This window comes from Elephantulus edwardii, unplaced genomic scaffold (genome assembly GCF_000299155.1).
Source record: "Elephantulus edwardii isolate Elephantulus edwardi_28Jun2011 unplaced genomic scaffold, EleEdw1.0 scaffold00178, whole genome shotgun sequence".
Taxonomy (NCBI): domain Eukaryota; kingdom Metazoa; phylum Chordata; class Mammalia; order Macroscelidea; family Macroscelididae; genus Elephantulus; species Elephantulus edwardii.
This window is the reverse complement of record NW_006399928.1, coordinates 3,127,036-3,138,762: the sequence shown is the minus strand read 5'-3', so window position 1 is coordinate 3,138,762 and position 11,727 is coordinate 3,127,036. Positions and strand designations below refer to the sequence as shown.

Genomic DNA, 11,727 nt, shown 5'->3' with positions numbered 1-11,727 from the left:
TACACAGTGGTAGTAACCAAAACAGCATGGTATTAGTACAACAACAGGCACGAGATCAATAGAACGTAATCGAGAATCCAGAAATTAATTCATCCATCTATGGTCAACAGATAATTGAGAAGAAAATAAAACCCGTCAAATGGGGAAATGAAAACGTCTTTAAGAAATGGTGCTGGCAAAACTCGACTGTTAACTGCAGAAAGCTGAAACAAGACCCACACCTCACACCATACCCAAAACCAAAATCAAGGTGGATTAGAGAGGTATGAGTAAAGACCAACCCAAAAAGTTTATAAGAGACCAGTTGGGATCAAGATTAGAAGGCCTAGCCTATGGTTTAAAAAGACTGACAAATATAGCCAGAAATGCCCAATCTGCAGAGGATAAAATTGAAGAATGGTACTTTTTAAAGACTTTTTTTTTTTAAAGAAATGCACAATATATTTTGGAGGTGAGGATGGTAATATTTCCTGCATACTTTGGGCTTATTATCTCTAGAGGGCCCAATCCATGGAAGACATCATTCTTGATAAATTTGAGAGTCAGAGAAAAAAGATTATCAATGAAATAGATTGATACAACAATAAATATAATCCCAGCAGATATTGTGAGGATGACAGAGGATCTGGGAATATTTCCTTATGTTATACATAAGATTGCTGTGACTGAGCAATAGCTCAATGACACCTAAAAAAAGAACATGTCACAAGATCTTAACAGTACATATATATATACACACACATTATAATTATATCACATTAAGAATCATTATATCCAATATTGTCCTTCTCTGCTGACTCCTTGTGTTGTAGTCAATTGTGATTATTAAGAAAAAAATATTACTATTTTACCCTGAGATGGGAGGCTTTTGCTAGGGCCAAGGAAATGGTTATTATGGTAATTACTTCAGCAGCAAGTTAAATATTTGGAAGCTCTCAGATCACACAGTGAATTTTGAATATGTGCAGCTGACGCAAACATATATAGAATTTGTAACCATACTCCTAATGTTCTCCTGAGGCATCTGGGACACAATTGATTTCTTTTCTCTCCGTCCAAAGTTACTACTGTTGGTAAAGTCATTTCTATATTTTATTGCAGTAAATAGAAATTCTGTGAAATTGTGAGTTTTACTCTTCATAGTATTTTCTCCCTGCTTGTATCCAGTCTTGAATGTTCAATAGTTATTATTGAAATTTTAATCTCCCAAGTATAATAGATTTACAGACACACTCACATTTACTGTAAAAATAATATTTATGTAGATTCTGGTCCAACATTTACAATAATAATATTCACCGTATTCTCTTCAAACATTTCTGTACTGGAATAAGTTATTTTTATCTTCAAAGACAGACCTTCTACTTAAAACACCAAGGGTTTAAGACATAATGAGAAACAGTAAAAATCTAATGGACATAAAGGTGACGAAAAGTATGGCTTTGGAATAAAGTATGCTGCTGGTCATATTTTCATGGTTATTTTAATTCTGTGGTATCTTTTGAGAGTTTTAAAGCAAGATATTTTAAATGGATGCTTAATAAATATTTGTAGAATGGAAATATATATTTTTTTTAATTTGTGAATTTCTTTCCTCTGTAACTTTTGAGTGATGCAAATATGCAGGCATTATTTTTTCTCTATTTTAAAAGGCTGATTTGAGTTCGTTGGAGGGTAAAAACACTCTCATATTTGTAAACTCTAGTTTTATATCCTATTATACAAAGTAAAATATACTATCATACATATCAAATTATATTCCCCATAACTCTTTTGAAGAAAACCTGGGGCCAAATAGACATAAAAATATATTACACCACAACATGTATTCTTTTTTTTTTTAATTTTGCAGAATCTCTGCGCTCATCAAAAACTTTTCCAACAGGGTGAAAAGAAAGCCTACTGACTGGGAACAAACATTTGGCAATAGCATCTCAGACAATGGTCTTATAATGAAAGTTTACAGACCTGGACCTCTAGAAGAAAAAGACATTGAAAAACTTTTCATAGAGGAAGACATTCAAAAGAAATTCAGAAAACACATGAAGAAATTATCAAAATCACTGGTAGTAAGAGAGATGCAAATCAAAACCATAAAAGGGCAGCAAGCAATAAATGCTGGAAAAGTTGTGGAAAGGTGGGAACTCTCATGCACTGTTGGTGAGATTGTAAAATGGTGCAAAGCACTCTGGAAGATAGTTCATCATTTCCTCAAGAGTTGAACATAGAAACTCCATATGACCCAGCTATTCCAGTATTAGGATTATACCCCATGGAAATTAGAGCTGAGATACAAACAGATATTTATAGCAATGTTCATAACAGTGTTATTTAGCATCACAAAAACATGGAATCAGCCCAAATGTTCAAACACAACTAAATGGATTGAGGAATTGTAAATTCTCACAATGAAATACTATACTGCACTCAGGAGCAATGATTTCGAAAAATACTATATTACTTTTAGGGAGAGGCTGAAGAGCATTCTGCTGAGTGAATTAACGCAGTCTCATAAGGACAAATATTCCGTAAGATCGTCTTTGTAAAAATATATGTATAACTAGTAAAACCTGTATGGGAACTTGGGGGGCTGAAGTTGAGTAGGTCCAAAACCATAGGGTTTCACAGTGTGGTGGGTGGAGGGACCCATAAGGAAATCGGAAGGATCTGGGGGGAAAGGGTAATAATGCACAAGGTTCAATTATGATTAATTTTGTAAAACAGAATGCATGAGCATGATTGTATGAAACACAGTGTGAATGCAGAATAGTGTGAAACACAATGTATATGATCTTTGTAAGCAAACCAATTAACAAAAATACTTGTGATGAATAAATCATTCAAAGTACAAAATTTGGTCTTTTGATCTCTGGCCTCATTTCTCTTGTGTTTTCCATCTCATTGAAGAATGGAATTTGAATTTGTATTGGAATTTCATTGAACGTGTAAATTCCCTTTGGTATATTGTCATTTTCACAATGTTGAGTCTTCTTATCCCAGAGCAAGGTATATTATTCCATTTTTCCAGGTCTCTTTGTTTCTTGTAGTAATGTTTTATAATTTTCTTTGAATAGATCCTTTGTCTTTCTGGTTAGATTTACTCCCAAGTATATATTCTTGTCATTAGCTATTGTGAAGGGTGTTGTTTTTCTTAGCTCCAGCTCTGTATTTGTCACTGTGGAGAAATCCAATTGGTTTTTGTATGTTGACCTTGTATCCTGCCACTTTGCTGAATTGGTCAACTATGTCCAGTAGTTTTCTTGCTGAGTCTTTAGGAGTTTCTAAGTATACTACCATATCATCTGCATATAGAGATAATTTCACATCCTCTTTGCCAAATTGGATACCTTTTACTTCCTTCTCTTGTCTTATTGCTATCACTAAGACTTCCAATACAATATTGAATAGGACAGGTGATAGTGGGCATCCTTGCCTAGTTCCTGTTTTCAAAGGGAATACCTTTAATCTCTCTCCATTGAGAACAATATTGGCTCTTGGGTTTGCGTGTATACTTTTTACTATGTTGAGAAAATTCCCCTCTAATCCTATTTTTTTTTTACTTTATTAAAATACTGGGTTTATTTCTCATGTATGTTTTTGTTTCCCCACCATTTCCATTTGTCTGACTACTGCTACTGCTTTGTCCTATCATAACATTCCATACACACTTAAAACCAAAGCAAAGGGTGGAATTCCATCTTTAAAAACTAAACAGGCATTTTGGACAACATATTCTTGGCAAAGAAACCTGGACAACATTTATCAGATACTGTAGGGAAAGTTCTCACTTAGCATTATAAAAAAAGGACCAAAAAAATTAAAAAAAATAAAAAATTTAAAAAAAGGACAGGCAGATAGCAACTGTTACAGAAATGAAATAAGATGGAAAATTTTAACAAACTGTTTTCTTAAAGAGACTTCCTCCACTGCCAGAGATCTTGAATAGCCTCCTGGTCTGTCATCCAGAAGCAATTCTTCACATAATTGATTAATTTGGCTTCCACTTTGGCAAGAGAACCACCTTTTTCTATACTTGCTTGCATTTTTGCTTTAATGTCTTCTACAGAACTAGGTCCTCTTTGGAGTTTTGGAAGTTTTTTCCTGTTTTTTTGAAAGATTCTTATGGTTTGATTTTTGTGCATTTTTGGCTGGAGTATCCCATATAGATTTCTTCACTGGTGCTTTTTTCCCAGCCTTATCATCATCAAACTCGTCATCATCATAATCTTCGTCATCATCATTGTCATCCTCTTCATCAGTGGCAAGTTTCACCTTTTTCTGTGGAATTTTGTTACCACCTGCAGGGACAGATCTCTTTCCTGACATACTTAAGAGTTTCGCATCCTCCTCCTCTTCATCATCTGACTCTGCATCTTCCTCCACAGCTACTAAGTGTTGTCCACTTATATGCACAGGCCCGGAGCCACACTTCAATCGTAAGATGACAGGTGGTGTTATTTCAAAGCCCCCAAGCGAAACCGTTAGCTATACAGACATTTTCAAAGTTGCCAGTGTTACTTTAATTGGGCTGCCCTCGTAATTCATTGTCTCTGCTTCAACAATGTGCAATTCATCCTTTGCACCAGCCTCTAAACGGACCGTTCTTAAAGATAACTGGTGCTCATTTTCATCATTATCCACCTTAAAGTGGTAATTTTTGTCAGCTTTCAGTTCACAAACGAAAAGGTAGTTTGGGGGCTGCAGGGGGCTCATGTCCATATCCATCGAATCTTCCATGGGTTGGTGGCTCACATTTATGTGCGAGAGGACAGCAATAAAACACCACTGTTGCAGAGAACAGCCACACAGGACAGATTCACTGCAGGCCTTCTAATACTATTTTGTGGAGTGTTTTAATCAGGAAAGTGTGTTGGATTTTGTCAAAGGCCTTTTCTTCATCAATTGATAGGATCATGTGGATCTTGTTCTTTGCTTTGTTAATGTGATGAAATACATTGATTGTTTTTCTTATGTTGGATCATCCTTGCATACCTGCTATGAATCCCACTTGGTCATAGTGAATTATTTTTTTTATGTATCGTTGAATTCTATTGGCCAGGAGTTTATTCAGGATTTTTGCATGTATGTGTATAACAGATAATGGCCTGTAGTTTTCTATTTTGGTGGTGTCTGTACTTGGCTTTGATATCAAGGATATGTTTGCTTCATAGAATGAGTCGGGGAGAATTTAATCTTTTTCTATTTTCTGAAATAGTTTATGTAAAATTGGTGTCACTTCTTCTCTGAATGTTTGATAAAATGAATTTGTAAAACCATGTGGCCCAGGGCTTTTTTGGCTGGAAGGTTGTTTTATTACCTTTTCAATTTCTTCTTTTGTAATAGGTCTGCTCAGGTGTTCAGTTTTCGTTTGTGTCAGTTTATGCAGATTGTGAATTTTTAAGTATCCATTTCCTCTAGGTTTTCATATTTGTTTGAGTATAGTTTTTCATAATATTCCATTGTTAGTCTTTTTATTTTAGTTAGTTCTGTTGTGACGTTGTCTGATTCATCTTTTATTCTGATTATTTGTGTCTTTTCCTTTGTTAGTTTTGCTAATGGTTTGTCGATTTTATCGAACTTTTCAAAGAACCAACTCCTAGGTTTTGTTGATGGTTTCAATTGTTTTCTGTTTCATTTATTTCTGTTCTAAATTTTATAATTTCAGGTTTTTTAGAGGATGTCAGGTTTTCTTTTTTATCTTTTTCAATTTGTTAGAGGTGTCTAGTAACATTTTTCCTGCGCTCTAATGTTTGCTTGTTAGTATAGATTGACTTCTGATTACTGCTTTGGCTGTTTCCCAAAGGTTTTGTTGAGTTGTGTTTTCATTTTTATTTGTTTCAAGAAACTTTTTAATTTTATTTTTTATGTATTCTAATACCACTCATGTTCAAGCAAGGTGTTGTTCAGCTTCCAAATGTATGGTGGTTTTTCCTCTTTTATGCTTTGGTTATTAATTTCAAATTTTGTAGCTTTGTGGTCTGAAAAGATGCTTTGTATTATTTCTATGTTTTTTTAATTTATTGATGCTTGCCTTGTGGTCTAAAATGTGATAAATTCTTGAGAACGTTCCATACACTTTAGAGAAGATGGTGTACTGTGGTTTTTTTGGGTGCATTAGCCTATAAAGATCTATGAGATTGAGTTCACTTATTGTATGGTTTCATTCTTCAGCGTCTTTGTTGAGTTTCTTTCTGGTAGTTCTATCTTGAGAGTGATGTATTGAAGTCTCCTACTTCTATAGGGTGTTGTCTTTTTTTCCCCCCTCAGTTTTGTTGATGTTTGTTTTATATATTTTGCAGGTGTTTCATTTGATGTATAGATATTTACTATTATGTCCTCTTGTTCTCTTGACCCTTTAATGTAGTGACCTTTCTTGTCCTTTGTGATGACTTTTACATTACCATTTATTTTATCAGAGATTAGTATCGCCACTCCTGCTTTTTTCTGGTTGCCATTTGCGTGATATATTTTTTCCCACCCTTTTATTTTTAGTTTTTCTTTATAGTCACTTTTCAGGTGTGTCTCTTGTAGACAGCATATTGATGGATTTTGGTTTCTTATTCAGTCTGCTATCTTTTCTCTTCAGTGGTGCATTTAAACCTTTCACATTCAGTGTGATTATTGAGAGGCAAAGGATTTATTGCTATCATTGTGTTGAGTTCTTTTTGGTGTTGTTGCTGCTAGTTACTTTGTTCCATCCTGCTTTCTGTAGTACCTGTAAAAAGGACATTGCTCAATGTTCCTGCAACTCTGGTCTTGTTTTTGCAAACTCCCTTAGGTTCTGTTTTTCTAGGAATATCTTGATCTCTCCTTCATATTTTATGGATGATTTTGCTGGATACAGTATTCTTGGTTGACAGTTATGTTCATTGAGTGTTTGATATATGTAATTCCACTGTCTTCTTGCTCGCATGGTTTCTGCTGAGAAATCCACACTTAATCTTATCTGCTCTTCCTTAAAGGTTACTCTTTGTTTTTCCCTCACTGCTTTCAGAATTCTCTCCTTATCTTTGGTTCTGGCATATTTGACTATTATGCCTTGGTGTTTTTCTTTTGGGGTCTGTTCTATATGGTGTTCTCTCAACTTCTTGAATATATATTCTCTCATTCTTCATTATGCCTGGGACGTTTTCTTCTAGTAATTCTTCTACAATGTTTTCAGTGCCTTTACTTGCTTCTTCCTGTTCTGGGAATCTGATGATGTGTGTGTTATTTCTCTTGATGGTGTTCTTAGGTGTTCTTCTTTTTCCTTCCTTTTTGGTTCTGCTTTTTGTTCTAGCAGATCAGTAGTGACAATTCTATCTTCTATTTTACTGGTTCTGTGCTCCATCTCCTCAATTTTGTTCCTGTGTCCATCATGTTCACAGCATCTGAAACATTGGGCCTCCTAGTTTGGATTTTAGTTTTTTGTTTTTCCAGAGCCTTTAATGCCTCGTTTGTTTCATCTGCATTATTTAAAAAAATTTTTTAAGCTCCTTCTGGTTTTTGCTTGCTATGTCCTATAATTCTTCAAGTTTGTCTTTCATCCATTGAAAATATTCAATCATTGTTCCTTTAAGTTCTGTATCAGAAAGTTCCATCAGACATTCTGGCTTCAGGAAATCCATTGATCCTGTGTTACTCTTTGAGGGTGACATCTTGCTTTGGCTTGTGTAGGGTGTAAAATAGTCTGCTTCCTACATGACATTGCTGTGGCAGAGTTTTTCATGCCTTAGGTGATAGTTAGTTCTTGATCTAAAGTCACTGCTCCAGAAGTGGATGGGACAGCTACCCTGCTTGTGTTTCTCTCTGCACTTCTGACCCAAGGGAAGATTTGTTTCTGTTCAGTGTGTGTGAAAGCAACCTCTTCTGTCAGACAACTGTTGCATCTAGGCCAGTCCAAGGCTCTCCATACTAAAGACAGTTTGTTGACTGGACATGAGGCAGAACATGGAGACCTGCACAGGGTGGATACACTAGCATGGTGAGCACAGGTCAGACACACACAGGGCAGGTACACATGCAGATGCTTGCTAGGCGGGCATGTATGGAGACCTCAGTCAAATTTCAGCTGTCCTGATCTATCCTGGCGACTCGTTCCTGACAGCTCTCTTCAGGTCCGGCCTCTCTCCCTGTCTAGTGTCTCTCTCAGTCTGGTATCTCTCCTGATCCAGCCTAGTCAAGTGATTTTTTACAAAGATACAAAATTAGTTAAGTGGAGAAATGACAACTTCTTTAACAAATGATGCTGGAAATTGGAAAACCATCTGCGGAAAACTGAAGCAAATCCCACACTTCACAACAAACACAAGATCCAACTCAGATGGATCAGGAACCTAGCAGCAAAACCAAAGAGAATAAAATTCATCAGAGACAAACTAGGAACAACTCTTGTTGTTCAGTGCCGTTGAGTTGTAGGTAACTCATAGCGGCCCTATGAAGGAAAGTCCTCAACACTTGTGTGACTTTCATCCTTTCTCCAGATTATTAGGGTTTCTGGAGGCAACCTATTACAGAAGTGGATGCCACTCCTTCTTCCAAGCTTGTTTTAATTGGGGACCTTCACCAAACACTGTCTGCCATGGGTAACCATTAACACATTTGACACGTCAGTGGCACAGTGTTCAGCTTCACAGGAACCACAAAGTTAACATTGTACAGTAAGTGGACACACCAGGGCTATACAACCTAGAAGAATGTTTGAACAAAAACAATGAAAGACAGGCCTGACAGCCGTGGATTAAAAGTCACCCACCTTTGGCTTGGTAGCTTCGCTTTCTGTCCACTGGTCCAATTGATCACTCTCTGTGTTGATGTTATTGTTAAGTGCTGTTGAGTCGTAGAAGACTCACAAAGACCCTATGAAGGGAAGTCCTCAACACTAGGAATAACTCTAGAAGTCCTAATCTGCAGGATGAACAGACTACTAAGCATAATGAAAAACCTACATCCAGCAGAGTATAAAATAGATGAATTGTTGTTGTTTTTGTTGTCTTTGCTATGTGCTGTCAAGTCTCTTGTGACTCATAGGCATCCCATGCACAATATCTCTGAACCCTGCCCTATCCTAAGCCAGTCTCGCCGTCTCCAACACACCTACCTCCAGTCATTGTGTCACTCTATCTCATCTTTTCCTCTTGTGCACTGTCCTCCACCCTTCCAAACATGATGTCCCTCTCCATGGACTGGCTCCTCCTGGAACATGCCCAAAGTGAGATGGAGCTTCAAAAATCCTTGCCTCCAAGGAGCAGCTTTGTTAATACAGGACAGTCCTGTTTGTTCTCTTAGCTGTCCATGGTATGTTCAGTAGTATTCTTCAGTACCACAACTCTTCTTTCATCCTTAGTAATTATCCAACTCTCTGATGCACAGCAAATGATTGTGAAGACCATGGCTTAGATTAGGCAGCACCTTAGTCTCCAGCCTAACATCATCGCTCTTCAGAACTCTGGAGAGTTCTCTGACAGCAGATTTTCTTAAAGCAATTCATCTTTTGATTTTCTGAGTACTGATACCAAGAGTGTTGTTTATGGAACCAAGTAAGCTGAAATTGTTAAGAATCTCAAATTCTTCTCCATCTTTTATGGTGCTGCCAGTTGGCCTAGAGGTGAGAATCTTTGTTTTCTTGATGTTGAGTTTCCATCCATATTGAAGTTTACAGTCCTTGACTTTTTGAAGCAAACACCTCAGATCCTCCTTAGTTTCAGCAAGCAAGGATGTGTCATCTGGATAAAGCAGACTGTTGATGAGTCTACTTCCAATCATGTTGCCACATTCCTCTTCATAAAGTCCACCTTCTGAATGATTTGTTCTGCATGAGAATTGAAATGGTATGGAGACAGAGGTGCTTACAGTATTTTATCCTTGTTCTTCATTTTGGAGAATTTTATTATGATATGTCTTGATGTTTTTATTTTGAGGTCTATGAGTCCCTTAAATATGTATTTTCCCTTTTTAATATATGTGGAAAATTTTCTTCTATTAAACCTTCCATAATTTTCTCAGTGATCCCTCTCCCTTCTGTTCTGAAATTCCAATTACAAATATGTTCTTTCTCTTGATGATATCCCACATTATTTTTATTCTTTCTTAATTATCCCTCTGTTTTATTTTTGCTTTTTCCTCTAGCAGATTGGTATTGAGGGATTCACCTTTTGTTTCATTGATTCTGTGTTCCATTGGTTCAATTTTGCTCTTTTGTTCTTCCAACATGCTGACAGCTTCTGAAATGTTGGCTTTATTTTTCTAGATTGCAATTTCTTGTTTTTTCTATGACTTATCCCTTTGACTTGATTTCTTTTAATGTTGTCTTGATTTTTTAAATTCTTCTAGATTCTTGTTTGCAAATTTCTTCAGTTCTTCATACTTTTCTTCTATTAAAACACTTTATCATCATCCTTCTGAATTCCTGGTGACATTTTGGATTTTTGTAGAGTTTGATGTTGTCTGTTGTTCCTGGGACATTATGATGATGTTGTAATTATAAGGTTTTTTTAACTCCTTTCTTCATGGGGATATGTGTGTGCATGTGTGTAAGCGTGATCCTATACACAATACTTCTGAACCTGGCCTATCCTGAGCCAATTTCACTGTTTCTTACATTGTCAATCTGTCTCATCTAGGGTCTTACTCTACTGCACTGTCCTTCCACTCTTCCAAGCATGATGTCCTTCATAAAGGGCTGGCCCCTCCTGGCCACATGCCCAAAGTATATGAGACAAAGCTTCAAAATCCTTGCCTCCAAGGAACAACTTGGTTTCATGCTCTCTAGGATAGAACTATTTGTTCTCTTGGCAGTCCATTGTACATTCAATACTCTTCCAGCACCACAACTCAAAGGCATCTATTCTCCTTCTGTCATGTTTAGTTATTGTCCAGCTGTCTTATGCATATCAAGAAATTGCAAAGACCATGACCTTGATCAGGTAAACCTTAATTTCTAGACTGACATTGCTGCTCTTCTGCACTCTGGGGAGGTCCCTGACAGCAGGTTTAATAGTAATAATGCAATTTAAAAATAATGCAATTTGTCTTTTGATTTCCTGACTGTTGGTACCAAAAGTGTTGATTGTGGAACTGAGAAAGCTGAAATTTTTCAGAATTTCAACTTCTTCTCCATCATCATGGTGCTGCTAATTGGCCCTATGGTGAGAATCTTTGTTTTCTTTTTGTTTGTTTGTTTGTTTGTTTTCTTGATGTTGAGCTTCACTCCATGTTTCGGATCCTCCTCAGTTTCGGCAAGTAAGGTTGGCTCACCTGCATAGTGCAGGTTGCTGATGAGTGTTCCTCCTATCCTGATGTCACATTTCTTCTCATAAAGTCTAGCCTCCCAAATGATCTGTTTTACATATAGATTGAAAAAGTATGGTGACAAGACACATTCTTGTCACACTTCTTTCCTAATTTTTTAACTATGCAGTATTTTCTTGGTTGGTAGAAGAAGAAATAGATGGTTTCTACTAACTCTTACAGGCAGAGATAGATCAAACATATAATCAAGATGCATTAATAATAATGGGCGACTGGAACGCAAAAGTTGGGAACAGGGAAGAAGAATCAGTAGTTGGAAAACATGGACTTGGTGACCGAAATGAAGCTGGAGATAGAATGATTGAATTTTGCACAATCAATGACTTATTCATTGCAAATACATTTTTAAGAGACATAAACGTAGATTATACATGGATTTCACCTGATGGTATGCATAGAAATCAGATCGATTACATCTGTGGAAAAAACCGCTGGAGA

At 36.5% G+C, this 11,727-nt stretch overlaps 1 pseudogene; it reads right to left on the bottom strand.

Annotated features, from left to right (window-relative positions):
- Positions 1–3,908: 3,908 nt before the first annotated feature.
- Positions 3,909–4,737, bottom strand: LOC102874105 (annotated as a pseudogene).
- Positions 4,738–11,727: the final 6,990 nt, after the last annotated feature.